Genomic DNA, 25,870 nt, shown 5'->3' with positions numbered 1-25,870 from the left:
CATGCACGTATCAGAATAATATCTGAACCCTACATCCCACCCTTCTTATAAATCAAAATATAAATCCAAACAATTTCAGACCAAACCTCATTATAATTATTGAAAGGTGACTCAAATAATAAACTTCCCAGCAAACAAAATGTGAGTCGTGAGCCATTCGTTAGGCACTAGTGAGTGGCTGAAAATTGAAAAAAAAAAAACAAACGTTTGATCGAAGCGTTTGAACCTTGTTGATATTGTTTTTATTATTTCTCCACCGATGCACCAGACGTTAGTATTTGCGAGAAAAAACATGTCGTCGCGTCGGTGAAATTGTTCTCTTTTTAAAATAAAGTTCTCTAGAACAATATATTATTCAAAAAGTCGCGAATTATGTCGAAAAAGTATGTTCATACGCGAGTTCAATGGGTGCCGATAAAAATAATTAGCTCGGAATAGTCGGGTTCGTGGTCGCGACTTGCAAATCCGGACGTCGTCGTTGAAAAGTAGTTTTTACCAGTCTCGTTCCAGACCGCATCGTGCTTTCGTGCTGTGCGGTTCTTTCTCTTTGCGGAAGGAAGTTTTTAATACTACCCGAAGCTATTTTAATTTCAACGGTGCTTCTTAGCGCTATTTCTACCCACTGATCCCGTTACGATCTTTGCAAGGACCCGTGCCTTCGTTTTACGTTGGACCCGTTTGCGGAAGTAAAATTCCGACAAGCGGTGGTAATCCTGCAGGGACACCGTTCTGGGAAAAAACCTCTAAGAAGGTCACGTCTCCACGCTCAGCAATGAGTATAAATAAAACAAGAGGAAGGGGAGTCTCTGAATTCTCCACTTCCTTCAAAGAAACAAGGTTTCAAGACCGTCCTGCCCAAGCGCGGAAAAATAGAAGGAAGCTGGAGACTTCAGATATTCCTTCTAAATCTAACGTTGACATTATTTCTTCTCCCATCGAACTGAGCAATCAGTTCGATTTGATTAATAACGAATTTGAGGAAATCGAATCTACCTCTAGCCCAGGTGATTCGATTCATGCGAAGAAACAACGGATTCCGCCAATTGTGGTATCTGTTGCCGAGTTTTCTGGCTTTCGGAATGAAATCTTGAGTAACCTTCGGGGATCAAGGTTTCATTTCAGATAGCTAGGAAGGGTGACTGCCGCGTTTTGCCGGGATCCTTTGACGATCGCAAACGTCTTCTCCAGTATTTAACTGAGAAGCGCCATAAATTCTTCACATACGACGACAAAACTGAGCGATTGTTCAAAGTCGTCTTGAAAGGTCTGCCCAGTGATGACAAATCACTGGATGAGATTAAAATTGAAATTTCTGAATTACTTGGATTTTCACCAGTCCAAGTAATTAAGATGAAAAGAAATCCCACTCTGGTACTTCCCAAAGGGCATTTCTCAAGAATTTTATTTAGTTCATTTTAACAAAAGTGAACTAAATAATATGAAAAGTTTGGAAAAGGCCTGTATTATGTCCCATGTCCGTGTTACATGGGAACATTTCCGCAGGCCTGGGGAAATTTCCAAAATCCCACTCAGTGCCGTAAGTGCCAAAAGTGGGGTCACGGAACCAAACATTGCCACATGGATGCTAAATGCATGATTTGTGGTGGAACCTCTCACGCCAAGGACGCTTGTCCTGTGAGAGAAGATTCCAATAAATTTAAGTGTGCAAATTGTGGGGTAATCATAAATCCAATTTCTGGGAATGCCCTTCACGCAAAAGTTTTGAATTCCCGTGCAAAATTGATGACGGAAATTCTAATCGGATCCCAGATTCGACGGGTAGAAATTTTCAAACGCTCAAATTTCGAAACCAGTTACCGGTCGAGCAATTCATACCCACCACAATTCACAAACAAATTTTGCCGCTCGTCAACGGGTAGCAAGCACTTCAGTAAATTCCAATTTTTCGAATGTACCTACGTATGCAAACATCGCTGCTGGTAGACAAAATTTCTCTTCTCAAAATGAGGTTTATACCCATGTCCCAACGGGAAATAATGGTCATGTTGCCGATTCAGGTAGCATGACTGCTTCCGATTTTGATTTTTAACTGAACAATTGCATCACATGATTGATGCAATGTTCAAAGCAAATACCATTCCAGAAGCTGTTCAGGTTGGTATAAAGTACACACAAAAATTGTTATCGGACTCCGTTTCAATGGATCCAAATAATTGTGTGAAAGTTCTAAATTGGAATGCCCGCTCTCTAAAGGGTAAGGAAGATGAATTATTCAACTTCCTAACAGTTCATAATGTGCATATTGCCATTATAACAGAAACCTATTTAAAACCAGGACTCTCCATTAAAAGAGATCCAAATTATTTTATCTACAGAAATGATCGTCTTGACAGCGCCTGTGGTGGGGTCGCCATTGTCATCAATAGACGTATCAAACATAAATTATTTTCTTCATTCAAAACCAAAGTTTTTGAAACCTTGGGAGTTTCTGTTGAAACAAATTTTGGAAAATTTTCCTTCATTGCAGCTTACTTGCCATTTCAATGCAATGGGCAGCAAAGAATTTGTTGAAAGCTGATCTTCAAATTCTGACTCGCAACAAATCTAAATTCTTCGTAATTGGTGACTTCAATGCCAAACACCGTTCATGGAATAATGCTCAAAGCAATTCCAATGGTAAAATTTTATTTGAAGATTGTTCTGCGGGATATTATACTATTCAATATCCCAATGGACCAACTTGTTTTTCTTCCAGTCGAAATCCTTCTACAATTGATTTAGTTTTAACGGATTCAAGTCAGCTGTGTGGCCAATTGGTAACTCATGCTGACTTTGACTCTGATCACCTTCCTGTGACATTTGAAATCTCACAAGAAGCCATTTATAATCCAATCAGCTCTACTTTTAATTATCATAGAGCTGATTGGGATTCTCTCAAACGTATATCGATAGGAATTTTGATGTTGATATTCCTCTCGATACCAAAAGTGATATTGATAATGCTCTCGTATCTTTGACAAATTTAATTGTCGAAGCCAGAGGCATTGCAATTCCTAAATGTGAAATTAAATTCAACTCCATTATTAATGACGACGATCTTCAGCTACTGATCCGTCTTAAAATGTGAGGCGAAGGCAATACCAAAGAACTCGCGATCCTACTTTAAAAGTTATTTGGCGAGATTTGCAAAATGAAATTAAAAAACATTTCGCTATTCTGAGAAATACCAACTTTGAGAATAATGTCTCGAAGTTGGATCCCAGTTCGAAACCCTTTTGGAAATTAAGGAAAATTTTTAAAAAAACCTCAAAAGCCAATTCCAGCGCTTAAAGAGGGAAATAAAATTTTATTAACAAATGGCGAAAAGGCTCAAAAACTTGCTCAGCAGTTCGAGAGTGCCCATAATTTTAGTCTAGGTCTCACTAGTCCAATTGAGGATCAGGTTACACGAAGCTTCGAAGACATTCTCAACCAAGATAATGTTTTTGACCCTTCGTTGGGAACTAATTTGGATGAAGTGAGATCTATTACTAGAAAATTTAAAATATGAAAGCCCCAGGTGATGATGGTATTTTCTACATACTTATCAAAAACTTCCTGAGAGCTCTTTATCCTTTTGGTTAATTTATTTAACAAATGTTTTCAATTGGCATACTTCCCAGATAAATGGAAAAACGCCAAAGTTGTTCCAATTTTGAAGCCGGACAAAATCCAGCTGAGGCTTCTAGTTATCGCCCAATCAGTTTGCTTTCTTCAATAAGCAAACTGTTTGAAAAGATTATTTTAAATAGAATGATGGTTCATATTAATGACAATTCTATTTTTGCTGATGAGCAATTTGGTTTTCGCCATGGGCATTCAACCACTCATCAGTTATTAAGAGTTACGAACTTAATTCGGCTCAACAAATCTGAAGGATATTCGACTGGAGTTGCTCTTCTTGATATAGAGAAAGCATTTGATAGTGTTTGGCATGAAGGTTTGATTGTAAAATTGATGAATTTTAATTTTCCTCTGTACATTATTAAACTGATCCAAAATTATTTATCAGATCGCTCACTGCAGGTAAACTATCAGAATTCTAAATCTGATAGATTACCTGTTAGAGCTGGTGTTCCCCAAGGCAGCATACTGGGGCCCATATTGTATAACATTTTTACTTCTGACTTACCTGATTTACCACCAGGGTGTCAAAAATCTTTGTTTGCAGATGTCACGGGCCTCTCAGCCAAAAAGCGAAGCCTGTTGGGATATTTTCTCCACTTACTTGCAAAAATGGAAAATTTCCCCGATATAATTTTCCCACATAAGCCGAGAGCTTCTTATTTGAAACCTTCTAGCAGACATATTGTCACTATGAATGGGGTTCCAATTAATTGGTCTAGCGAAGCTAAATATTTAGGACTTCTGCTAGATCAAAATTAACTTTTAAAAATCACATTGAAGGCCTTCAAGCCAAATGTAACAAATATATTAAGTGTCTATATCCACTTATAAACAGAAAATCAAAACTTTGTCTTAAGAACAAACTTTTGATTTACAAACAAATTTTAGACCAGCCATGTTGTATGCTGTGCCAATATGGACTAGTTGCTGCAATACCAGAAAGAAGGCACTTCAGAGGATTCAAAATAAAATTTTGAAAATGATTCTGAAGTTACCTCCGTGGTATAGTACCAATGAACTTCATAGAATTTCTAATATTGAGACATTGCAACAAATGTCCAACAAAATAATTTCAATTTTAGATAAAAATCGTTGCAATCTTCTATTGCAACGATTAGCTCCTGTACCCTTAGTATAAATTAGGTTAAGTTTAGTTTAAGTAGAAAACATTGTAATTCCTACATGGTTTAATTCAACCAGAGGAAATATCGTAACTGCCAGAGGCAATTGAAATGTATTAATAATATCTAAAAAGCGTAACATAGCAAATAAGGATGATAGTGTTAAGAAAACACGGAACACCTAGTCTAAGAGATAAATGCATGTATTAGATAATTAGCAAATAAAATTAGTTAAAAAAAAAAAAAAAAAAAAACCAGTCTCGTTCCACTCGCGCTTCAGCTTCAAAGAACCAGCTAATCAGCCCACTTCAACACCCAGGAACGGTCAACTAAAATTTTAAAAAAATCGCTCCCACAACTTTCGATGGCTCCGCCTCAGATTTTATGCATATGCAAAGCGAGGTGCGCGTGCGGTGAGGTTTCAAACACCATCGCTTGTGGGTCTGCTGAGTACTGCTGACGATGGTTGGTGACTGTGTAGTGACTGTGACTGTTGTGTAGTGTATCATTAGAGCCAGCAAACATTATCTTTACGGGAATGCAACGAGAGCAAATGTCGATGACCAAGGTAAGCACGGTACCCCGTGCTGCTCGCTTTTCACCGGTACGGAGCGACTGGTCGGAGTTGTCGCCATGAACCCAGCCAACATCATCTTCGATACCAAGGTCCCAAGGTCAAGGGAAAGCAAAAGAACCTGGTCGAATGCAAAAGAAAAATCAAACTTTTTACCCGAGGAAATCAGTTCGATGGTGCAGATAAAAACCGTTGTCTATTTGGGCAAGACGGTGTCCATTGTCCAATGTCGGTGCATAATAGTGCATATTTCAATTGCAATAATATGAAGAGAAGATCGCGAAAAAGTGTTTAATGTGTAACTGTTAATGAGGTCCGCCGTCTATGCAGTGGACGTCCCAACGTCCCAAACTAGCTCACCAGGACGGTAGCACTCAGCGTCGACGCTTACCTGCTCAAAGGAACACTCAAAACCACCAGTAGAAGTGAATAGAGCTATGATAGACGGACGGATATGCAATGGACAAATTTCTGATTGAAAACTAGTCAATTGTGTTTAATTCATTTTCTTTTTTTTATTTCATGTTTTGATGGAGTTAGTGGTTAGGGTTAGTTAAACGGTGCGGCCGATTGAAGAGGTGGGGCCCATTGGCGAGCGCATGCGATTGGAGCTTCTACTCCGGAACATACCTTACTAGTGCTTTACATTCGCTGACGGCGGCTCTCCGCCTGGTGCAGAGAAGCATTGAATTTCGGCCTCCTGGCTGAACACATTCTACGGTTTTGTTTCGGTCGGTTCACCGGTTTCGGGGGCGAACGATGTGGAAGCGTGCTGCAGTTCCCGGTTGTACACGATGGGGTTTCAGCACCTTTTGGGCCACTTAACACAGGAATAGACGCCTGCGGTTCCGTGACCTTCGGAAACCACGATGGCAGCTCAATCCAGCGATACGTCACACTTTCTGCTATGTAGGTGGCACGGCGTCCTCGAAGTAGCGTTGGACACGTCGTTAACGGGTAGGGTAGAGAGGGTCGAAATCGGAATTACGACGGAATCGGTTTTGGGGCGGCAACCTACGACAAGCGATATGACCTTGGTGACTCAATCCGGTGATACGACACGGATGTGACACGTGCGTTCGGGGAGTAGGTCCTGGGTACCAATGGTACGCGTTGACGGCCGGAACAATGGAAATAGGCCAAGATTGGCGTCGTGCGGTCTACGATGTCCACGCTGTTCACCGAATTCGATGACACGGATGTGGCGCGCCAGAAAGCTTCGGGTGGTCTAGGAACAACCCTCTAGATCCACGCCTCCTCGAAATCGGCTTCGGCGACCGTCTTCTTCGCAAAATCGTTTTTTTTTTCACGGAAAAAATACTGCACTTTCACTTTCGACCATCCACTATCACGGACGAGCCTCGAATCCCCTTCAGCTTCTCCTTCTTCTCCCCGTCCCTCTTTCTCCTCCCTTCACGTCTTCCTTTTTCGCTTTCGCCTCCGGACATGGTGTTGCCGCACTTAATTCGCCCCAGCGCAATTGAGCCAAAGTGGCGTTAGTAATAACACTCTGAAGAGTAAAATAGGCATTTCAATCTAAAATTGCAGGCCTATTTTATTCTTAGAAGGTACTGCATGCGAAGTCTCACAATGAAGTTTGTTTCAATTAGTGGTTTAGTTTTTTTTATCTAGCATTGCGTGAAAGTTCGTCGACAAGAAACAAATATTGTTATCGTATTTTTGGTAACAATTATCTCCCGGTAGGAGCAAAAAAAATTTAGTCATATGGACTTTAATTTTTTTTTTTATCTGATTAATTCCGTAGTTAAGGGGGGGGGCAGGTAATGATCACCTTAACGACAGTCGAGGTACTATCTGAATGTAGCACCAGCTCGGATCTAAAATTTAGTAATGTCTCGTGCCAATTTGCATTCATCTCCTAGAAACTCCAACTCCTCTGATATTGCTTTTTTTTTATTTATCATTCACATGTCAGCGATGTTCATTATTCATTATATTTTTGCTTATTGATACTTGTTTTGAACCAGTGAACTAGTTTATCAGTCTGTGTTCTTAATAAAACCATAGTTCTGAAGGAACAATTTTCACTCCCTTCTTTTTTTTTTTTTTTTTTTTTTTTTTATCTAAAATTACTTAACCTATCTGCATTTATTCTACATACTCATCTCTTTCACTGGGCCCTTGACTCAATCATTCAAAACTCATCAACTGTCATTCCATTCTACCTAAACTTATCGTAAACTATCCAAAAGACGACTCCTATCTTATGGGCTGTTCCCCAAGACCAACACTATCTTGGGAATTCCTTTCGTTCTGTTGGAAACACGTTATGGCACTTCCCGTTGAAATGAACAAGGCTGATACCGCGCGTAATTGATTTGAATAGGGTTGAACCGGTTAAACCCTATCGATTACGCCTGTTTTCAATATCTCCTGTGGGTCTGCTGTGAACGCGCGCCTGGTTATGTTTCACAGTTTATTTTCGCCCTGATATCGCGGTCAACTTCAGACAGCACTAGTCTGCATTTGATTAATCAAAATCAAAACGTAAACAAAATATCCACTAGGTATCTCGAACCCTTTTTTTTTAAGTATAGGCAAATTTCAGAGGATAGAAGCAACGGAGCAACCTGGAGAAACTAATTTCTTCGGAACACTTATCGACAAAAGGCAAAAGGGAGAATCCACGACCACTTTGATGCACCAAGGAACAAGCGAAGTCCTTTGCTGGAGCTACTATTTTTATTTATCCTGGCTTCAAATGGGAAGCCGGCCATACTCCTAGTGGCTTACCGTCCAAATCATGGAGCTCATAAGACGACGACCCTTTTACTTTGGTGACCCGAGCTGGTAAGAACTGTGGGCCATATTTAGCATTGTAATTTTCAATGGCACTGGACAATTTCATATTACGTCGAAACACAAGTTGTCCCTCCTGAAAAGGTTTGCTAAACTTACGGTGTCTTAGTTCATACCGTTTCCGGCATTCTTGGTGCGCTTTAGACAGATTCTTCCTGACTAATTCGCATATTTTGCCATATAATTCGTTTTGCCTTTTAACCGGCTCATCCTGTGTGGGAGATTTTCCAGAATTTTCACGAAGGTGATCGGATCCTTTGACCATTATCTCATACCCATGTGTGGTAAAAAAAGGTGTTAGCTCCGTGGTGGAGTGCACAGAAGTATTCAAAATATTTTCGATTTCGGACAGCCCGACATCCCACAACTTTTGGTCTTGTCGAACATATGTTCGAATGGCCGCATTTATGGTTCGGTGTACCCGCTCCACAGGGTTGGCCTGCGAGTGGTACTTTGAGTTAAGCCAGTGCCTTACGTCGAAACGCTGTAGCAAACCTCTGAACTCTTTTGACAAAAAACAAGTTGCGTTGTCTGTTATCACGACTTCCGGAACTGAGTTTCGAAGGAACCAGTTATCTCGGAGCGTGGCACATAAGGAACTGCTGTCGATTTTTCTGAATGGCACGAGCATAATCCATTTACTGAATAAGTCCATGACTGACAATATATACTGGTGTTGCTTTTTGCTTCTTGGCAGAGGGCCAATAAAGTCTAAAGCAATTATTTGCCAGGGATGGGTAGTGATCCTTTGTTCCCCTAATGGTGGAGCCAGGGCTGTTGTGGCTGCTTTGGTTTCCTTACATATTAAACATTTATGAATATGGTCACGAACCTCGATAGTCATGCGGGGCCAAAAGTATCGCTGACGGATACGAGCCAGAGTTTTATCTACTCCCATATGCATGGAACCATCGTGATTCTTTCGTATTATCTCCAACCGTTCGTTTGGCGAGGGTATCTCTTTCCAATCGAAACGATTATCCTGAAGGGAACCAGGTGTGGCGAGATATTTATAAAGTATACCGTCGCGTAACTCGAAGTCCACATATTCGGAGGGCTTCTCCATCACTTCATCTACTAATTTTTCATACCACTTAGTGGCGGTATCAACCTCTTTAGCAGCGACGGTTGCGGATGAAATCGTATTAGAACTGGGTCCACCGTCTACGTTAGACACAACTGTAGACACGGAGGCTACTGCCCTGGATAGAGCATCTGGTACTGTATTCTCCTTCCCTTTTCGGTGGAGAATAGTAATGTTATGGTGCTGCAATTCTAAACACCATCTACTGCAGCGGGAGGCAGTTTTCCATTTCGCTGTCATAATATGCGTTAACGCGGAAGAGTCTGTTATAAGGGTGAAATGTGAACCTTCCACGTATCCCCTAAAAGCGTCAATGGACAGGAGAGCAGCTAAAGCTTCCTTTTCACACGCATGATAATTCCGCTGGGGAGTTGTCATTTTGTGTGAAAAGTAAGCTATAACTCTTTCCTGTCGATTTTGTGTCTGGGTTAGAACTCCAGCAACGGCCACGTCACTGGCGTCTGTCTGAATTGAAAACTCCAAATTGAAATCAGGAGGGGATAGTATGGGCGCCGTTATAAGTTTTTCCTTGATTCTGGTGAAAGCGTCCTCTGCGGATTCGTTCCATCCGAGAATTTTCGATTTCGTTTTCAATAGATCTGACAAGGGAGCTGTAACTCCGCTGAAATCGTCAATAAATCGGCGATAATAGTTTGCCATTCCTAGGAACCGTCGCAGTTTAGTCACTGTATTAGGTCTTTCGTACTCTACTATGGCCCGAACCTTTTCAGGGTTGGGCCGGAGTCCGTCGGTAGAAAGTAGGTACCCTAGGAATGGCAATTCATTGACGCAGAACTTCGATTTATCGAGGTTAATGGACAGGTTTGCCTCGGTTAGGCGCCTCGCTATTTCAATGAGCAACCGGACGTGTTCCTCGAACGTCTCCGTTACAATGACTATGTCATCCAGGTACACGAAGACGTTCGGTTCCAATTCACCATGCCCTAATACCCGGTCCATCAGTCTAGAAAGGGATGCTGGGCTGTTTACTAGACCAAATGGGAGCCTGGTGAATTGGAACATTCCCTTGCCCTGTATACTGAACGCCGTGTACCGTCGTGAGCTTTTCTCTAAAGGAATCTGTAGAAAAGCTTCAGACAGGTCTATAGTACTTAGAAAACGAGCCCTTGGCAAATGACTCAGTATACGTCCAGGGTGGGGCAAGGGGTAGGCGTCTCGAACGGTTCGCTCATTAATTTTGCGTGCGTCTAAACAGAGGCGAACCTTCCCTGAAGGCTTTATGACCGGAACCACATTGGAGGACCAATCAGAGTGAGCTCTTTCGATGATGCCCAACTTGAACATCCGTTCGAGCTCGGCTTTTACCTTTTCTTGAACTCTGGGAGATAAAGGGTATGGGTATTGGCGTATGGGTGGCTTTCCTTTCCATTCATCGGAAATTTCAATCCGATGTTCAGATAATGGAGTTGAAGATAAATTCTCGGGATTGGCCACTTTGAAGAGTTTCTTCACTTCCTCAAGCTTGACCTTTTCCAAATCTGTCAGTGTTAGTGATTTATGGTCTAAAGAAAAGCTGTCAACGTCCACTAGAGCACAACTTTGTACCGTGGGCCAAATTTGGAATTTGCTCCAGAAATCCATACCCAAGATACAGCAAACCGAAAGCTGTCGAACTACTAAGGTGGGAATGATTTTCACTTTCCCTTGGAAGTTAAAAGGTATATATAACTGACCCAGTACCTCTAGTTCTGACCCATTCGCGGAACGGACTTTGGTGATCCGCGTCAGTGGTTGTAATTTAGCCCCTTTCAGTTTCATGTAAATTTCCTCGCTAATGAGTGTAAGTTGACTTCCAGAATCTAAAAGAGCCCTAGCGTTGATACCATAAATTTTAATGCTTGCATACGGTCGATTGTCCTGTTGTTGGGAGAGGAAAATAGTTAAAGTCTCGTGTAACTCTGATCGATAAGCCTCTTCTGGAACTGGCTCCCACCAGTCCGAAGGCGTTATTCCCACTGGGAAACTGTTCACGCGTTGGGTTGTGGATTTGACGGTCGGCGATTTTCGACCGCCTGTAGTCCGTTTTTTTGGCAATAAGGACAGTGTTGGGTTTCAAAACCCTTAAAACCACACACTAAGCACATCAAGCCTTTGAAGCTACGACATTGCTCTAGTGTATGATTAGTTTGTCTGCAAAATAGACACTCATGATCTCGAGGTGGTCGGTAGCCTTCTACCAGGTAATCTAGGGTTCTTCTGGGTTTGGAGCACCCTTCTCCCGGGTTCTCTAGTTTGCTTGGTTTGTTTGGCTTCGGGGGATGCTTGTGCTCATTTTTAGAATACGCATCCCTTTTGTTACTTATGTTGGTTTGTTCCCTGAATTCGCTAACTTCCGTTGTTTGTGCCATTCTTAATTCACTTAATCCAGTTTAACTCGTGAATTCTAAAAAAAATAACAATGGACTGATTACCCTATATATTTACACCTTACAACTAGTTTTTTTTTTTCCAATCTACCATAATTCATATCAATTCAAATTCAATAAGCAAAATATAATGATTCTATAATACAAAGTAATAAAAAGAAAGTAAGAATACCGAAGCAAATCACCAGAATTTATAGTCTCACTGTTGAGATGACTCGGACCGGCAAGAGCCCTGCAAGAGATCAAACGAACCTTAACCGTATTCCGAATAGTCCTCTTTCCTGACGTCACTGTGAAGTCCTTCCCACCAACCAACGAGAATCTTTTCGAGGTTCTCCCCGAGCAGGTATAAAATATTCTGAATTGAGTGAGGAATATTTTCTTTTGTTGGATCGCCAATTGTAACTGCTAATGACGTCCGCCGTCTATGCAGTGGACGTCCTAACGTCCCAAACTAGCTCACCAGGACGGTAGCACTCAGGGTCGACGCTTACCTGCTCAAAGGAACACTCAAAACCACCAGTAGAAGTGAATAGAGCTATGATCGACGGACGGACATGCAATGGACAAATTTCTGATTGAAAACTAGTCAATTATGTTTAATTCATTTTCTTTTTTTTTTTTATTTCATGTTTTGATGGAGTTAGTGGTTAGGGTTAGTTAAACGGTGCGGCCGATTGAAGAGGTGGGGCCCATTGGCGAGCGCATGCGATTGGAGCTTCTACTCCGGAACATACCTTACTAGTGCTTTACATTCGCTGACGGCGGCTCTCCGCCTGGTGCAGAGAAGCATTGAATTTCGGCCTCCTGGCTGAACACATTCTACGGTTTTGTTTCGGTCGGTTCACCGGTTTCGGGGGCGAACGATGTGGAAGCGTGCTGCAGTTCCCGGTTGTACACGATGGGGTTTCAGCACCTTTTGGGCCACTTAACACAGGAATAGACGCCTGCGGTCCCGTGACCTTCGGAAACCACGATGGCAGCTCAATCCAGCGATACGTCACACTTTCTGCTATGTAGGTGGCACGGCGTCCTCGAAGTAGCGTTGGACACGTCGTTAACGGGTAGGGGTTGGACACGAAGAGATGGTCGAAATCGGAATTACGACGGAATCGGTTTTGGGGCGGCAACCTACGATCAGCGATATGACCTTGGTGACTCAATCCGGTGATACGACACGGATGTGACACGTGCGTTCGGGGAGTAGGTCCTGGGTACCAATGGTACGCGTTGACGGCCGGAACAATGGAAATAGGCCAAGATTGGCGTCGTGCGGTCTACGATGTCCACGCTGTTCACCGAATTCGATGACACGGATGTGGCGCGCCAGAAAGCTTCGGGTGGTCTAGGAACAACCCTCTAGATCCACGCCTCCTCGAAATCGGCTTCGGCGACCGTCTTCTTCGCAAAATCGTTTTTTTTTTCACGGAAAAAATACTGCACTTTAACTTTCGACCATCCACTATCACGGACGAGGCTCGAATCCCCTTCAGCTTCTCCTTCTTCTCCCCGTCCCTCTTTCTCCTCCCTTCACGTCTTCCTTTTTCGCTTTCGCCTCCGGACATGGTGTTGCCGCACTTAATTCGCCCCAGCGCAATTGAGCCAAAGTGGCGTTAGTAATAACACTCTGAAGAGTAAAATAGGCATTTCAATCTAAAATTGCAGGCCTATTTTATTCTTAGAAGGTACTGCATGCGAAGTCTCACAATGAAGTTTGTTTCAATTAGTGGTTTAGTTTTTTTTTATCTAGCATTGCGTGAAAGTTCGTCGACAAGAAACAAATATTGTTATCGTATTTTTGGTAACAAATGTTTAAACACCTACGCCTACTAAAGGAGTGTTATTATTTGTAAAATTATAATAGTGTAGTGTGTGCTCCGGGAAAACAACACAGGATCGGATTATGTATATGTATACCGTGTGGCCGGGGAAAAGATAATGTGAACAACCAGATGCAGAAAGATTTGGCCAAGCTGGGAAGCAAGTATTATCGACTGGCCAAGAGTGAAAGTAGAAGATCAAAGTATAATGTTTTGGGGGGAGTGCTTGAGAATTATCGACTCAGTCAGAAGTAACTTCGTTCTAAAGTGACAATATACCCGACGTAGCTGGTAAACCTTGGAGCACCTTCAAACGATTTACCAAAGGACAAATTCGGATGACAAGATTGACAAGTCGTCTACGATACCCAGATCATCGCTTAGGTCCAGTAGAAGAAAAGCGCCGTCTTGGTATTAAACGCGCAACACGGGTTTTCCGCATGCACAAGGTAAGGTTCGAGAATCCAGTAAAAATCTTAGATAGTTCTGTTTTTCTAGTTTTAATGGGCCTATCGCATAACATGTGCATTTAAATAAGTAGGCAATTGAATTAAACAGTGTAAATTGTTTACGAAGGCCGATTTTTGCAAATGCTGATTTGATTTGAAAGTTCGGCCCCTGCTGGTTTAACGATTTTTGCGAATGAAACCCTGGTGCTGATGTGTACTCGATTTTTTTTTTTACCGTTTCCTCGGTTAAGTTTGGGTGAAGATGTTGCCGGAATAGCATATTATTCCAGCATTCTAAAAATAGGAAAGATGCATTAAATTCCCAGGGTCGCACATATAACACAGTACTTGCAATGCAAATTCGTCCAATTCGACATAACATTTCGAGATATGGTCTTCAGTAGGTACATACAATTCAATTTCTCTCTGTCTGACCCTCATACACCCGAAACTACGGAACCGATCGGCTTGAAAACTTGTGCAGGGGGTGCCGAGGTAGGTTCTAATGACAGTGTGAGGCCCCTCCACCCTAAGGAATGAAGGCCAATCAATAATCAAATGACAAATGAATCACAAATTTCTACATAACTCGAGAACTTATCCAGTAAATGGGACCAAGTTTGGCATGTGGAGGTTTTTACTTTTCAATAGTTTTGTTATGTCCTAAATTCAACGGTACTATTACAATATTTACTTTTACAGTACATTTTAACTGAAGACAATTCAATTGAATAACAAGAGGCATGAGTAGCATAGAACAAGAATAACTAAAATTAGCTTTTTTTTGGGGCAAGAGTGCAAAAACACCGGGCGGGCGGAACTTCTGGCGGGCGGGAGAATGCTGGCAGAACTTCCGGAAAAATTGCTGGCGAAACTTTTTGAGAAATTGATGGTGGAACTTCTGGAGGGATTGCTGGCGAAACTCTTTGAGGAATTGCTGGCGAAACTTTTTAAGGAATTCCGGGGGGAACTTCTGCAGGAATTGCTGGCGGATCTTCCGTAGGAACTGCTGGCAGAACTTCTGAATCCTGACTGATTTTTTTGAGGAATTGCTGGCGAAACTGTTGAGGAATTGCCGATGGAAATTCCTTCCTAGCGAAACTTCTTGAGGAACTTCCTGAGGAAATTCTGGTGGAACTTCCAGAGGAATTGCTGGTGAAGCTTCCGGAGAAATTGCTGGCGGAACTTTTTAAGGAATTGCGGGCGGAACTTCTGGGAGAATTGCTGGCAGAACTTCCGAAGAAATTGCTGGCGGCACTTTTTGAGGAATTGATGGAGGAACTTCTGGAGGGATTGCTGGGGGAACTTTTTGAGGAATTGCTGGTGAAACTTTTTAAGGAATTCCTGGCGGAACTTCTGCAGGAATTACTGGCGAAACTTCTGGAGGAATTGCTGGCGGAACTTTTTGAGAAATTGATGGAACTTCCGGAGGAATTGCTGGCGGAACTTCCAGTGGAATTCCATGGTGAAATTTCCAGAGGAATTGCTGGCAGAGCTTCCGGAGAAATTGCTAGAGGAACTTCCGGAGGAATTGCTGGCGAAACTTTTTGAGGAGTTGCCGATGGAACTTCCGGAGGAATTGCTGGCGGAACTTTTTGTGGAATTGCTGTCGGACCTTTTTGAGGAATTCCCAGCGAAACTTCTTGAGGAATTGCTGGCGGAACTTCCGGAGAAATTGCTGGCGGAACTTTTTGATGAATTGCTGGCGGAACTTCTAGAGGATTTGCTGGTGGAACTTTTTAAGGAATTTCTGACGGAACTTCTGCAGGTATTGCTGGCGGAATTTATGGAGGAATTTCTGGCGGAACTGAGGAATTGCTGGCGGAGCTTTCGTAGAAATTGCTGGCGGAATTTTATAAGAAATTGAGGGCGGAACTTTTGGAGGAATTGCTGACGGAACTTTTTGAGGAAGTTCTGGTGGAACTTCTAGAGGAGCTTTCGTAGAAATTGCTGGCGGAATTTTTTAAGAAATTGAGGGCGGAACTTTTGGAGGAATTGCTGACGGAACTTTTTGAGGAAGTTCTGGTGGAACTTCTAGAGGAATTTCTGGCGGAACTTTTGAGGAATTCCTGAAGGAATTTCTGCATTGCTAATGGAAATTCCAGAGGAATTGCTGGCGGAGCTTCCGGAGAAATTGCGTGAAAGAACTTCCGGAGGCTAGCGTAACTTTTTGAGGAATTGCTATAGCGGAACTTGCAGAGAAATTGATGACGAAACATCCGTAGGCATTGCTGGCAAAACTTCTGGATAAATTGCTGGTGGAACTCGTGGGGAAATTGCTGGCGGAACTTCTGGGCAAATTGCTGGCGGAACTTCCGTACATACTGCTGGCGGTTCTTCTGGAGGTAATCATGACGGATTTTTTTTAGGAATTGCTGGCGAAACTATTTGATGAATTTCTTGCGAAACTACTGGAGGAATTGTTAGCGGAACTTGCTTAGGAATTGCTGACGGAACTGTTGAAGGAATTGCTAGCGGATCTTCCAGGGAAATTCCTGGCGGAGCTGGAGAAATTACTGGCGAAACTTTTTGAGGAGTTGATGATGGAACTTCCAGAGGAATTGCTGGTGGAACTTCTGTAGGATCTTCTAGGGGTATTCCTGACGGTACTTCTGGGGGAAATGCTGGCGGTAGGTATGGGAAAAATCGGTTCATTTAGCGCTAATCTTTCACTCACATCTACACACAATCGCAAATTAGGCAACTGTACACGAGCCCTTCCGAAATTTTCAATTTCGATTGTCTGCCGTTTGGCTTCAGTTAGTAACGAATCATGCCAAAAAACAAACAGACAAAATTCATCACCGAATCTTTCCCACAGATAGCAAATGATGCATAGCCGAGTATTTGTTTACATTCGGTTCGTAAACGAATGGAATCGCAATTGAGTGGTGAGTGAGGATTCGGCAGAAAGAATCAGGCCGCAAAACGAATCATTGAGTCTAAATTGAATCAATCTTCTGAGTCCAACTCAGTGTTTTCTGCTGCACTCACTACACATCGGTTCATTCTCATCTCTCGATTTCTTTTCGCACTATTTGTGGTTTCACTTCTTCCTGCTGGGGGGCACTCAGTAGGTATGAATCGTTTGTTGGTTCGCTGTTGGGTTGAGTAGCATTCATTTTGCAATCGTGTGTTCGCTGATGGATAGGGATTTTAAATCGGTTTGGTTCGTGTGAGTGAGTAAGTTTTCCCATAGCTGGCTGGCGGAACTTTTTGAGGAGTTACTGGCTGAACTTTTTGATGAATTTCTGGTGGAACTTCTGGAAGAATTGCTGGTGGAACTTCTGGAAAAATTGCTGATAGAACTTTATGCGAAATTCCCGACGGAACTTCCGGAGGAATTGCTGGTAGAACTTTCGGAGGAATTAGGAGCTGCTGACGGAACTTCTGGAGGAAATCCTGACGGAACTTTTTGAAGAATTGCTGGTGGAACTTCTGGAGGAATTGCTGGCGGATCTATTGGAGGAATTGCTGGCAGAACTTTTTGAGGAATTGCTGGCGGAACTTCTGGAGGAATTGCTGGCAGAACTTTTTGAGAAATTGCTGGCGGAACTTCTGGAGGAATTGCTGGCGGAACTTTTTAATGAATTCCTGGCGAAACTTCTGCAGGAATTGCTGGTGGAACTTCTGGAGGAATTGCTAGCGGAACTTCCTTTTTTGCTGGATAGTAATGGAAAGTTAGGTAATTCATATCTGAGATGGACGTTTTTGTTTTTTTGCTAATCAGATTAAATTGTTATAATAACATTCAATTAATTATCTTAAGATAAATCGTCTAGCTCAAACCTTTGTGAGGGTATGTGGCGGGACCATAATCATCATCATCATCTTTATTACTGAACCCCACCAGGGTGCAGGTAATTTGAATATGCATCTCTTCGCGCATAGTCGAATGTAGTTTTGAGGTGCTTTTTGAAACTGTCCCAAAACTGTTTATATGACGCTGATGAACTGGCAGCCAGGCCCACTTCCGACGAGATTCACACGGAAAAATGAAATAAATATGCAGCACTGCACGGTGTTATCTGTCACAAAATCGAGCTTGTTTTGTCGCTGACAATGTCGCTGGCACCAAATTGAAGTTCGGAAGTCGATTTCCACACTTCCGAACGCTCTTCCGACAATGTGTTGGTACCCAAGTAACACCAAGCATTACAATATTGCACATATATCAATCACAAATCGGCATGCTAAATGCTAATAGCATTAGATCTGTTTTAACGATGTGTTGTTGCATTTATTTATCAACTGTCAGACAACGATACTCTAAATCAGCAATACGAATGCAGCGATGCATTACTGGTGCTTTATTTCAACATGCCAAAGTGATTGTTGAACCATTAATTCGGTCTTATAATTGCCCTTTTCCACTTTAAGTCAACTTTTCGGGCTGTGTTTTTTACAAGCATATATAGCTTCATGGTTACTTGGGTAGCAAATTCAAATTTTGTTCTGACGTTCATGATGTCGGAAGTAAGTTCGGAAGTAAAACGTCGGAAGTCGGAATACAATTTAGTGCTGGCGACACAATATGCACCTGTTCGTACATAGCCAAATGTAGTTTTGAGGAGCTTGTTGTGTGATGGAACTCCTGGATCAATTTCTGGTGGAACTCTTGGAGGTATTTCTGGCAAAACGTGTGATGGAACTCCTGGATCAATTTCTGGTGGAACTCTTGAAGGCTTTTCTGGTGAAACGTGTGATGGAACTCCTGGATCAATTTCTGGTGGAAATCTTGGAGGTATTTCTGGGGAAACGTGTGATGGAACTCCTGGATCAATTTCTGGTGGAACTCTTGGAGGTATTTCTGGCAAAACGTGTGATGGAACTCCTGGATCAATTTCTGGTGGAACTCTTGAAGGTTTTTCTGGCGAAACGTGTGATGGAACTCCTGGATCAATTTCTGGTGGAACTCTTGTAGGTATTTCTGGGGAAACGTGTGATGGAACTCCTGGATCAATTTCTGGTGGAACTGTTGGAGCAATTTCTGGCGAAACGTGTGATGGAACTCCGGGATCAATTTCTGGTGAAACTCTAGAAGCAATTTTTGGCGAAACGTGTGATGGAACTCCTGGATCAATATCTGGTGAAACTCTTGGAGGCATTTCTGGGGAAACGTGTGATGGAACTCTTGGATCAATTTCTGGTGGAACTCTTGAAGCAATTTTTAGCGAAACGTGTGATGGAACTCCTGGATCAATTTCTGGTGGAACTCTTGGAAGCATTTCTGGGGAAACGTGTGATGGAACTCCTGGATCAATTTCTGGTGGAGCTCTAGAAGCAATTTTTGGCGAAACGTGTGATGGAACTCCTGGATCAATTTCTGGTGGAACTCTTGAAGGCATTTCTGGGGAAACGTGTGATGGAACTCCTGGATCAATTTCTGGTGGAACTCTTGAAGGTTTTTCTGGCGAAACGTGTGATGGAACTCCTGGATCAATTTCTGGTGGATATCTTGGAGGTATTTCTGGGGAAACGTGTGATGGAACTCCTGGATCAATTTCTGGCAAAACGTGTGATGGAACTCCTGGATCAATTTCAGGTGGAACTCTTGGAGGCATTTCTGGGGAAACGTGTGATGGAACTCCTGGATCAATTTCTGGTGGAACTCTAGAAGCAATTTTTGGCGAAACGTGTGATGGAACTCCTGGATCAATTTCTGGTGGAACTCTTGGAGGCATTTCTGGGGAAACGTGTGATGGAACTCCTGGATCAATTTCTGGTGGAACTCTTGGAGGTATTTCTGACAAAACGTGTGATGGAACTCCTCGATCAATTTCTGGTGGAACTCTTGGAGGCATTTCTGGGGAAACGTGTGATGGAACTCCTGGATCAATTTCTGGTGGAACTGTTGGAGCAATTTCTGGCGAAACGTGTGATGGAACTCCTGGATCAAATTCTGGTGGAACTCTAGAAGCAATTTTTGGCGAAACGTGTGATGGAACTCCTGGATCAATTTCTGGTGGAACTCTTGGAGGTATTTCTGGGGAAACGTGTGATGGAACTCCTGGATCAATTTCTGGTGGAACTCTTGGAGGTATTTCTGGGGAAACGTGTGATGGAACTCCTGGATCAATTTCTGGTGGAACTCTAGAAGCAATTTCTGGCGAAACGTGTGATGGAACTCCTGGATCAATTTCTGGTGGAACTCTTGGAGGTATTTCTGGGGAAACGTGTGATGGAACTCCTGGATCAATTTCTGGTGGAACTCTTGGAGGCATTTCTGGGGAAACGTGTGATGGAACTCCTGGATCAATTTCTGGCGGAACTCTTGGAGGTATTTCTGACAAAACGTGTGATGTAACTCCTGGATCAATTTCTGGTGGAACTCTTGAAGGTTTTTCTGGCGAAACGTGTGATGGAACTCCTGAATCAATTTCTGGTGTAAATCTTGGAGTTATTTATGGGGAAACGTGTGATGGAACTCCTGGATCAATTTCTGGTGGAACTCTTGAAGGTTTTTCTGGCGAAACGTGTGATGGAACTCCTGGATCAATTTCTGGTGGAACTCTTGTAGGTATTTCTGGGGAAACGTGTGATGGAACTCCTGGATCAATTTCTGGTGGAACTGTTGGAGCAATTTCTGGCGAAACGTGTGATGGAACTCCTGGATCAATTTCTGGTGGAACTCTTGGAGGTATTTCTGGGGAAACGTGTGATGGAACTCCTGGATCAATTTCTGGTGGAACTCTAGAAGCAATTTCTGGCGAAACGTGTGATGGAACTCCTGGATCAATTTCTGGTGGAACTCTTGGAGGCATTTCTGGGGAAACGTGTGATGGAACTCCTGGATCAATTTCTGGTGGAACTCTTGAAGGTTTTTCTGGCGAAACGTGTGATGGAACTCCTGGATCAATTTCTGGTGGAACTCTTGGAGGTATTTCTGGGGAAACGTGTGATGGAACTCCTGGATCAATTTCTGGTGGAACTCTTGGAGGCATTTCTGGGGAAACGTGTGATGGAACTCCTGGATCAATTTCTGGTGGAACTCTTGGAGGCATTTCTGGGGAAACGTGTGATGGAACTCCTGGATCAATTTCTGGTGGAACTCTAGAAGCAATTTTTGGCGAAACGTGTGATGGAACTCCTGGATCAATTTCTGGTGGAACTCTTGGAGGCATTTCTGGCGAAACGTGTGATGGAACTCCTGGATCAATTTCTGGTGGATATCTTGGAGGTATTTCTGGGGAAACGTGTGATGGAACTCCTGGATCAATTTCTGGTGGAACTCTTGAAGGTTTTTCTGGCGAAACGTGTGATGGAACTCCTGGATCAATTTCTGGTGGATATCTTGGAGGTATTTCTGGGGAAACGTGTGATGGAACTCCTGGATCAATTTCTGGTGGAACTCTTGGAGGCATTTCTGGGGAAACGTGTGGTGGAACTCCTGGATCAATTTCTGGTGGAACTCTAGAAGCAATTTTTGGCGAAACGTGTGATGGAACTCCTGGATCAATTTCTGGTGGAACTCTTGGAGGCATTTCTGGGGAAACGTGTGATGGAACTCCTGGATCAATTTCTGGTGGAACTCTTGGAGGTATTTCTGGCAAAACGTGTGATGGAACTCCTGGATCAATTTCTGGTGGAACTCTTGGAGGTATTTCTGGGGAAACGTGTGATGGAACTCCTGGATCAATTTCTGGTGAAACTGTTGGAGCAATTTCTGGCGAAACGTGTGATGGAACTCCTGGATCAAATTCTGGTGGAACTCTAGAAGCAATTTTTGGCGAAACGTGTGATGGAACTCCTGGATCAATTTCTGGTGGAACTCTTGGAGGTGTTTCTGGGGAAACGTGTGATGGAACTCCTGGATCAATTTCTGGTGGAACTCTAGGAGGTATTTCCAGGGAAACGTGTGATGGAACTCCTGGATCAATTTCTGGTGGAACTCTTGAAGGTTTTTCTGGCGAAACGTGTGATGGAACTCCTGGATCAATTTCTGGTGGAACTCTTGGAGGTATTTCTGGGGAAACGTGTGATGGAACTCCTGGATCAATTTCTGGTGGAACTCTTGGAGGTGTTTCTGGGGAAACGTGTGATGGAACTCCTGGATCAATTTCTGGTGGAACTCTTGAAGGTTTTTCTGGCGAAACGTGTGATGGAACTCCTGGATCAATTTCTGGTGGAAATCTTGGAGGTATTTCTGGGGAAACGTGTGATGGAACTCCTGGATCAATTTCTGGTGGAACTCTTGAAGGTTTTTCTGGCGAAACGTGTGATGGAACTCCTGGATCAATTTCTGGTGGAACTCTTGGAGGTATTTCTGGCAAAACGTGTGATGGAACTCCTGGATCAATTTCTGGTGGAGCTCTAGAAGGTAGCTGTGATGAACTCCTGGATCAATTCTGTGAACTCTTGATACTCTAAACTGTGATGGAACTCCTGGATCAATTTCTGGTGGAACCTGGAATCTTAGAAACGTGAGACTCTGGATCAATTTCTGGAGGAGGAAGCAATTTTTGGCGAAACGTGTGATGGAACTCCTGGATCAATTTCTGGTGGAACTCTTGGAGGCATTTCTGGCGAAACGTGTGATGGAACTCCTGGATCAATTTCTGGTGGAACTCTTGAGGTTTTCAAAACGTGTGATGGAACTCCTGGATCAATTTCTGGTGGATATCTTGGAGGTATTTCTGGGGAAACGTGTGATGGAACTCCTGGATCAATTTCTGGTGGAACTCTTGGAGGTATTTCTGGCAAAACGTGTGATGGAACTCCTGGATCAATTTCTGGTGGAGCTCTAGAAGCAATTTTTGGCGAAACGTGTGATGGAACTCCTGGATCAATTTCTGGTGGAACTCTTGAAGGCATTTCTGGGGAAACGTGTGATGGAACTCCTGGATCAATTTCTGGTGGAACTCTTGAAGGTATTTCTGGCAAAACGTGTGATGAACTCCTGGATCAATTTCTGGTGGAACTCATTTCTGGCGAAACGTGTGATGGAACTCCTGGATCAAATTCTGGTGGAACTCTAGAAGCAATTTCTGGCGAAACGTGTGATGGAACTCCTGGATCAATTTCTGGTGGAACTCTTGGAGGCATTTCTGGGGAAACGTGTGATGGAACTCCTGGATCAATTTCTGGTGGAGCTCTAGAAGCAATTTTTGGCGAAACGTGTGATGGAACTCCTGGATCAATTTCTGGTGGAATTCTTGGAGGCATTTCTGGGGAAACGTGTGATGGAACTCCTGGATCAATTTCTGGTGGAACTCTTGAAGGTTTTTCTGGCGAAACGTGTGATGGAACTCCTGGATCAATTTCTGGTGGAACTCTAGAAGCAATTTCTGGCGAAACGTGTGATGGAACTCCTGGATCAATTTCTGGTGGAACTCTTGGAGGCATTTCTGGGGAAACGTGTGATGGAACTCCTGGATCAATTTCTGGTGGAACTGTTGGAGCAATTTCTGGCGAAACGTGTGAAGGAACTCTTGGAGCCATTTGTGGCGAAACGTGTGATGGAGCTCCTGCATCAACTTCTGGTGGAAATCTTGGAGGAATTCCCAGCCAACACAAAATCGCATATGTTAGCGAATAAGTATACATGGTGGAGGCGATATACATAGGCGCATGCCTCCATTTGACTGCATGCAAAATGTACCTATATGGCCTCCACTTTATACACTTATTCGCTATGATATACGATCTTGTGTTTGCTGGGTTCCTGGTGGAACTCTAGAAGCAACTTCTATCGAGCTCCTGCATCAATTTCTGGTGGAACTCTTGGAGGTATTTCTGGGGAAATAAGTGATGGAACTCCTGGATCAATTTCTTGAATACCTTTATGTATTCCTGGTTAATCCACGAATTGCAACACCTGTTGGGAGAACCATCCATTGTTCACACCGCGAAAATCGGAAGACTGCTGGGGACCTGGCACGTAGCCAGAATGTCGGACAATAACCCGGTGAAAATGGTTCTCGATGGCGATCCAACGGGCACAAGAAGGCGAGGTGTGCAGCGCGCAAGGTGAATCGATCAGGTGGAAGACAATTTGCGGGCCCTCTGCAGACTGCGTGGCAATAAATGGTGTACCATACCAATCGTCGACATGCTTACACGTGATGTAATACGTCAAACGAAGGCTGTTCTTCCCGCTCCTTGGAAAAAATATGATAGTCGCATTTTTTTCATAATTTGTATTTATATCGAAAATCGCCTAATACATAATAATTTCGGTTCCTTTTCGGAAAAAAAGCTTATTGATTTCCTTAGGGATTGACCATAATGGGACTACTAAAACTATGATTGGTGTGAAGGACGCCAAGTCGAGTCAATTGCTAAAGACTGAAGACGCAAGATAGCCTTAAAGTTGAAGTCAAAATACGTATCTGTTAAGATTAATACATGAAATTAAATGGAATAGTACTAAACTCATCTTATGGTAGGTGGATTATGTTTTTTTTTTGTAAATTAAAAGGTGTCATCGTATCAAACGAATAGGATCCACTGATCTGAACATGTTCTGTGGTGAATTGATGTTTAATATGTCATATGCATTAGTGTCACAATTGGTGCTGTAACCCTGTATGGTGCATCTACCCTATAACTAGATCACTATTGAGTATGTTCCACTTATTTAAATTAGTCATAAATATTATAACAATACAAAATCACTTTTATAAAGTAAAAAAAACATTTGAATCTAAACAGAAACTATCTCCGCTCAATCCACAAGCTTGAAGTAATTGACCAACTATGATAATGCCATCGAACTTATTACCGTCAAAGATATACTATATACTGCCAGGAGAACGGCAGATCAGCTTTGGACTTACACTACATATGCACGAGAATGATGGCGATCTGAAGAAGAGTAAGGATCGTTCATCGATGAAATAGATGACCCCGGAATCGCTTGCGAACCACATCCTGTTCGTTTCTATTGCTCGGATGATCCAAAACTGCGACCATCGTACAAATATTCGGCTGTCCGATTTGAACAGAAGCTGCACCGCACAGTATGGAACAAAATTTCACTTCAAATCGGGTGCATTGCAATAAAATACTATGGTAAGTTTCTCATAATGTGAAAAGATCGTGTGATGTTAATGAAACAACTCTATAATATTTCAGAAACCGTCATGGAAAGTCTCTGGACACCGTCCCATTGGTCCCAGTATGCGCCGGCTAGCGATATCAACACCATGCCACTACCGAAGGCCGAAGTGGCCTGTGTGGTATATAAGAGTCTTCTCCATTCGGCTCGGCCCATGGCTACACGTTGCCAACCACGCAGTCTACGGAGGGTCCGCAAGTCATCTTCGGTCAATAATAACTAGTTACATAAAATGTTTTTGTGTATTTCTATAAAACGAATAATTTTAGCTGTAAATATCAAATTAAATCATATGAAATCAATTTGACAACACGAAATGCGTTTTTTAGTTTTATTATAACACTTTCTACAATAATGTCAATTTATCCATCATTATAATAATGTGAACATAATTATTACTATAAAGTCATATAATAAACGATAGCTACCTTGCCTTATATGGCGATGTTACCCCACTTACTCCTAATAAAAAAATAAAGCGAAAGAATGGCTGCAGATTATGTTTATGTGAACCTTTCACGTTTCCAATGAGAATGAATGAATTACACCCAGGTTTTTTTTTACACGGTTGAAATTCTTTAATTTCTCGGTTAACCCGAACATTCACAGCTTTTTAAATACCACCTGAATTTTCTTTGATTTTTTGTGATTTTTTTCGTGGGGTTCACTCATTGTTTCATTGACGTTGAAGGTCTTAAACGACTAAAACCAAACCGTGTAAAAAAAACCTGGGTGTATTGGCAGTGGCTGGTTTTCTACCCGCCGCTGCCAGCATCCAGGTAAAATCAATTTTTGGTAAAGAGACAGGATCACCGTCTTTGACCAGAGGTTGCACATACTGAATACCTACATAGCATTAGACAACGGACAGGACATTTACACAACACATAGTGGACTAGTGGAAAATTTACCGCTTTACGGCTATCACG

At 42.6% G+C, this 25,870-nt stretch overlaps 1 long non-coding RNA gene across 2 annotated transcripts; it reads left to right on the top strand.

Moving 5' to 3' along the window:
* Positions 1-7,443: 7,443 nt before the first annotated feature.
* On the top strand, positions 7,444-25,554 carry LOC134207077 (uncharacterized). 2 transcript variants are annotated; one of them, XR_009978353.1, is made up of 4 exons: positions 7,444-8,133; positions 13,349-13,882; positions 24,536-24,895; positions 24,959-25,554. It is a non-coding gene; the product is annotated as an uncharacterized LOC134207077 (long non-coding RNA). The 2 variants fall into 2 exon arrangements; XR_009978355.1 differs by having other exon boundaries at positions 7,447-8,133; positions 24,614-24,895.
* The last annotated feature ends 316 nt before the right edge of the window (positions 25,555-25,870 follow it).

Source organism: Armigeres subalbatus, chromosome 1 (assembly GCF_024139115.2).
Source record: "Armigeres subalbatus isolate Guangzhou_Male chromosome 1, GZ_Asu_2, whole genome shotgun sequence".
Lineage (NCBI taxonomy): Eukaryota > Metazoa > Arthropoda > Insecta > Diptera > Culicidae > Armigeres > Armigeres subalbatus.
This window is presented reverse-complemented; position numbering and strand designations above follow the sequence as displayed.